Below are 6,000 nucleotides of genomic sequence, written 5' to 3' on the forward strand. Positions count from 1 at the left end.
AGGACAGAGAGTTGTGATTCCCAACTTGTTGTAGAAGACATATATCAACATCCTGCACAGAGGGCATCCAGGTGCAGAAGCAACAAATCGGAGGGCAAAAAACATAGTTTTTTGGCCTGGGATGACCAAGAACATTGACCAAGGGGTGCAATTTGCTCGGTGTGCAACAGCACTAAGCCACACCAGCTTCATCCAGTTCCAAATTTATCTTGGTCAATTGTGTGAAACCACTAATGGAAAAGTCCTACAGAAAGAAAACAGACATATTTCTACTTGTTGCAAGGAAGCTTCTGGAGCCCCAAATGGAAAATCCACAGGAGATCAAGGCCCAACAGTTGAGCAAAAGACTGTTGCAGAAAGAGTCCTACAACAAGGCTACCAGACTGCTTAAACCTTTGACAGAGGGACGTTATCAAAATGCAAACTCCACAGGGCTATGACCGGACTGATGTGGTAGAAAAAAGCTGCCAGGGACCAAGGTCATGCCTGGTCTGATCATAAGGGAAAGTGTATAGGAGAAACCAATGACACATCCTTCCTGTAAGGGAGCCAGTCCAAGTTCAATGCAATCCTGACAAGTACATGAGACGTGAGCCTAAAGACGATGGTATTCCCTCAGCAGCCACACCCGAGATAACAGATAGTGCACATTCTCATGATGAGGTACCACAGGCCTCTACCTCCACAGAGGGCTATTACAGGGCACGCTCCAGGTGCATCTGTAAACCGAACCCCGAATATAAAAACTGATCTACATCAGTTGTGTTCAATGTGTAATGTTAATTTGCAAACTGTGTTACATTGGGGGTTACTAAAGAAGGGGGATGTAGAGCAGTTGCTCAGCACCCACTGCAATTGTGCTGCAGCCACTTTGGTAGTTGTCTGAGCATGCGCAAGCTCTGGTTTGGTAGGCTGGAGTTCAATGGAATCCAGGTGCAGTACAGCCACCATGTACAGAGCTCCCATTTACCTGTAAATAGTAGGAAATAGTTTTTGTTTTAACCTTTCTCCTCTCAAGTTGTGTTGTTATTACCACCACATCGACAAACAATAAGGAATAACTTGGCTAACAAAGGAGTAGTTCCAAGGAAGTGCCTGGGTCTTGTCGGACTCTGGCTTTACCTTACTCTTAATTTAGTCTATGTGTGGTCTGAGTCCAGCGTGTTCTTTGAATTAAGTGATAGGAGAAGGTATTCGGTTCAACAGTCAATTTATTACACAGCGCAAGAATAAAACTTAACAGAGCTCTGGGTCAGTCGTTAGTTCATAGGACACCTGCACAGTGAGCTATTCCCCAAGACTGACCCCTGCTGTCCAGTTGGCTCAGTTTATATTTCTTTTCTTTGGCTTGGCTTCGCGGACGAAGATTTATGGAGGGGGTAAAAGTCCACGTCAGCTGCAGGCTCGTTTGTGGCTGACAAGTCCGATGTGGGACAGGCAGACACGGTTGCAGCGGCTGCAGGGGAAAATTGGTTGGTTGGGGTTGGGTGTTGGGTTTTTCCTCCTTTGCCTTTTGTCAGTGAGGTGGGCTCTGCAGTCTTCTTCAAAGGAGGTTGCTGCCCGCCAAACTGTGAGGCGCCAAGATGCACGGTTTGAGGCGATATCAGCCCACTGGCGGTGGTCAATGTGGCAGGCACCAAGAGATTTCTTTAGGCAGTCCTTGTACCTTTTCTTTGGTGCACCTCTGTCACGGTGGCCAGTGGAGAGCTCGCCATATAACACGATCTTGGGAAGGCGATGGTCCTCCATTCTGGAGACGTGACCCATCCAGCGCAGCTGGATCTTCAGCAGCGTGGACTCGATGCTGTCGACCTCTGCCATCTCGAGTACTTCGACTTTAGGGATGAAAGCGGTCCAATGGATGTTGAGGATGGAGCGGAGACAACGCTGGTGGAAGCGTTCTTGGAGCCATAGGTGATGCCGGTAGAGGACCCATGATTCGGAGCCGAACAGGAGTGTGGGTATGACAACGGCTCTGTATACGCTTATCTTTGTGAGGTTTTTCAGTTGGTTGTTTTTCCAGACTCTTTTGTGTAGTCTTCCAAAGGCGCTATTTGCCTTGGCGAGTCTGTTGTCTATCTCATTGTCGATCCTTGCATCTGATGAATGGTGCAGCCGAGATAGGTAAACTGGTTGACCGTTTTGAGTTTTGTGTGCCCGATGGAGATGTGGGGGGGCTGGTAGTCATGGTGGGGAGCTGGCTGATGGAGGACCTCAGTTTTCTTCAGGCTGACTTCCAGGCCAAACATTTTGGCAGTTTCCGCAAAGCAGGACGTCAAGCGCTGAAGAGCTAGCTCTGAATGGGCAACTAAAGCGGCATCGTCTGCAAAGAGTAGTTCACGGACAAGTTTCTCTTGTGCCTTGGTGTGAGCTTGCAGGCGCCTCAGATTGAAGAGACTGCCATCCGTGCGGTACCAGATGTAAACAGCGTCTTCATTGTTGGGGTCTTTCATGGCTTGGTTCAGCATCATGCTGAAGAAGATTGAAAAGAGGGTTGGTGCGAGAACACAGCCTTGCTTCACGCCATTGTTAATGGAGAAGGGTTCAGAGAGCTCATTGCTGTATCTGACCCGACCTTGTTGGTTTTCGTGCAGTTGGATAATCATGTTGAGGAACTTTGGGGGACATCCGATGCGCTCTAGTATTTGCCAAAGCCCTTTCCTGCTCACGGTGTCGAAGGCTTTGGTGAGGTCAACAAAGGTGATGTAGAGTCCTTTGTTTTGTTCTCTGCACTTTTCTTGGAGCTGTCTGAGGGCAAAGACCATGTCAGTAGTTCCTCTGTTTGCGCGAAAGCCGCACTGTGATTCTGGGAGAATATTCTCGGCGACACTAGGTATTATTCTATTTAGTAGAATCCTAGCGAAGATTTTGCCTGCAATGGAGAGCAACATAATTCCCCTGTAGTTTGAGCAGTCTGATTTCTCGCCTTTGTTTTTGTACAGGGTGATGATGGTGGCATCACGAAGATCCTGAGGCAGTTTTCCTTGGTCCCAACAAAGCTTGAAAAACTCATGCAGTTTGGCATGCAGAGTTTTGCCGCCTGCCTTCCAGACCTCTGGGGGGATTCCATCCATACCTGCTGCTTTGCCACTTTTCAGTTGTTCGATTGCCTTATATGTCTCATCCAGGGTGAGAACCTCATCCAGCTCTAGCCTTAGGGGCTGTTGAGGGAGCTGGAGCAGGGTGGAATCTTGGACTGAGCGGTTAGCACTGAAAAGTGATTGGAAATGTTCTGACCATCGGTTGAGGATGGAGATCTTGTCGCTGAGGAGGACTTTGCCGTCTGAGCTGTGCAGCAGGCTTTGGACTTGGGGTGAGGGGCCGTACACAGCCTTTAGAGCCTCGTAGAAACCCCTGAAGTCGCCAATGTCCGCGCTGAGCTGAGTTCGTTTGGCGAGGCTAGTCCACCACTCATTTTGGATCTCCCGGAGTTTGCGCTGAAGATGGCTGCATGCGTGACAGAAGGCTTGTTTCTTCTCTGGACAGGACGGCTTTGTAAGATGAGCCTGGTGGGCAGCTCGCTTCTTTGCCAGCAGCTCCTGGATTTCCTGGCTGTTTTCGTCAAACCAGTCCTTGTTTTTCCTGGAGGAGAAGCCCAGTACCTCTTCAGTGGATTGCAGTATGGTAGTCTTCAACTGATCCCAGAGGGTTTCAGGGGATGGGTCCGTGAGGCGGGTTGCATCGTCGAGCTTTGCTTTGAGGTTTGCCTGGAAGTTTCCTCTCGCTTCGTCTGACTGCAGGTTTCCAACATTGAACCTCTTTCTGGGGGCTTTACTGTTCCTGGGCTTTGGCTTGAAGTGTAGGTTGAGCTTGCAGCGAACCAGCCGGTGGTCAGTGTGGCATTCCGCGCAAGGCATGACCCTGGTGTGGAGCACATCTCGTTTGTCACTTTCTCGCATCAGGATGTAGTCCAGGAGGTGCCAGTGTTTGGATCGGGGATGCATCCAGGTGGTCTTAAGGCTGTCCCTCTGCTGAAAAAGGGTGTTTGTAATGACAAGCCGCTGTTCTGCGCAGAGCTCCAACAGGAGGCGCCCATTGTCGTTGCACTTGCCGACGCCATGCTTGCCCAGGATTCCTGGCCAGGTTTCTGAGTCTTTGCCGACGCGAGCGTTGAAGTCGCCAAGGATGACGACCTTGTCGGCTGTAGGGGTGCGTTGGATGAGGTTGCGCAGGTCAGTGTAGAACTTGTCCTTTTCTGCTGGTTCCGCCTGGAGGGTTGGAGCATAGACACTGATGAGGGTGATGCGACGCTTGTTTTGAAGGGGGTGTCGCATGGACATGATTCGGTCCGAGAGACCTGTCGGAAGGTTTTCGAGTTTGGAGGCAATGAAGCTCTTGACCATGAAGCCTACACCAGATAGACGTCGTTCATCCGAAGGCTTGCCAGACCAGTAGAGTGTGTAGCCCGCGCCGCGTTCTTGGAGGCTGCCTACATCTGCCAGGCGGACTTCACTGAGAGCAGCTATGTCGATGTCAAGTCTGAGGAGTTCATGTGCGATGAGGGCAGACCGACGTTCAGGTCGGTGGCTGCCAGCCTTGTCTAGCATGGTTCTGATGTTCCAGCACGCTAGCTTGAGTTTGTGAGCATCTTTTGAGGGGGAGGACGTGGAGGGGGAGGACGTGGAGGGGGAGGACGTGGAGGGGGAGGACGTGGAGGGGGAGGACGTGGAGGGGGAGGACGTGGAGGGGGAGGACGTGGAGGGGGAGGACGTGGAGGGGGAGGACGTGGAGGGGGAGGACGTGGAGGGGGAGGACGTGGAGGGGGAGGACGTGGAGGGGGAGGACGTGGAGGGGGAGGACGTGGAGGGGGAGGACGTGGAGGGGGAGGACGTGGAGGGGGAGGACGTGGAGGGGGAGGACGTGGAGGGGGAGGACGTGGAGGGGGAGGACGTGGAGGGGGAGGACGTGGAGGGGGAGGACGTGGAGGGGGAGGACGTGGAGGGGGAGGACGTGGAGGGGGAGGACGTGGAGGGGGAGGACGTGGAGGGGGAGGACGTGGAGGGGGAGGACGTGGAGGGGGAGGACGTGGAGGGGGAGGACGTGGAGGGGGAGGACGTGGACCTGTCCTCGGGCCTGCGCAAAGGAGCTTTTAGGTGGAGTGCAGTGCGCGCAGTACTGGCCCCACCCTTTACACCCATGGTTCGTGTGCCGTGGCCAAGCAAGCTGGGACGTGGCAGCGCGGTCCTTGGGTCGTAGGTTTTATATCGGAGTGGCCTTCTCCTATGCAGGTTTCTTACCCGGGCTGGAGGGGCCTGCCTCCCCTCCTAGGTCGGTCCATACTGCCCGGACCGGGGCCGAGGCTGCCGCAGCTCACCCTGCGCCTGGACTGGGGCCGCCGCCTCCCACTCTCTGCCCGGATCGGGGCCTCCGCCTGCCTCACTCGACCGAGGCCGGGGCCGCCGTCTCCCCCTTGCTCCTGCCCGGATCGGGGCCGCCGCCGCCTACCCTTCGCCGGGGCCGGGGCCGCTGCTGCTCTCCCTATGCCCGGACTGGGGCCGCCGCCTCCCACTCCCTGCCCGGACCGGGGCCTCCGCCTGCCTCACTCGACCGAGGCCGGGGCCGCCGTCTCCCCCTTGCTCCTGCCCATATCGGGGCCGCCGCCGTCTACCCTTCGCCCGGACCGGGGCCGGGGCCGCTGCTGCTCTCCCTGTGCCCGGACTGGGGACGCCGCCTCCAACTCTCTGCCCGTATCGGGGCCTCCGCCTGCCTCACTCGACCGAGGCCGGGGCCGCCGTCTCCCCCTTGCACCTGCCCGGATCGGGGCCGCCGCCGCCTACCCTTCGCCCGGACCGGGGCCGGGGCCGCTGCTGCTCTCCCTGTGCCCGGACTGGGGCCGCCGCCTCCCACTCCCTGCCCGGACCGGGGCCTCCGCCTGCCTCACCTTATCATACAGAACAAAAGTTGGCTTCCTTTGCTAGATTTTTTTGCATCAGGGTTATCACAAGTGTTAGAAACAGAATTTACCTTTAAAGAAATAGCTCGAGACAAAAATTGAGAACA

This window comes from Narcine bancroftii, chromosome 1, assembly GCF_036971445.1.
Source record: "Narcine bancroftii isolate sNarBan1 chromosome 1, sNarBan1.hap1, whole genome shotgun sequence".
NCBI classification, from domain to species: Eukaryota; Metazoa; Chordata; class Chondrichthyes; order Torpediniformes; family Narcinidae; genus Narcine; species Narcine bancroftii.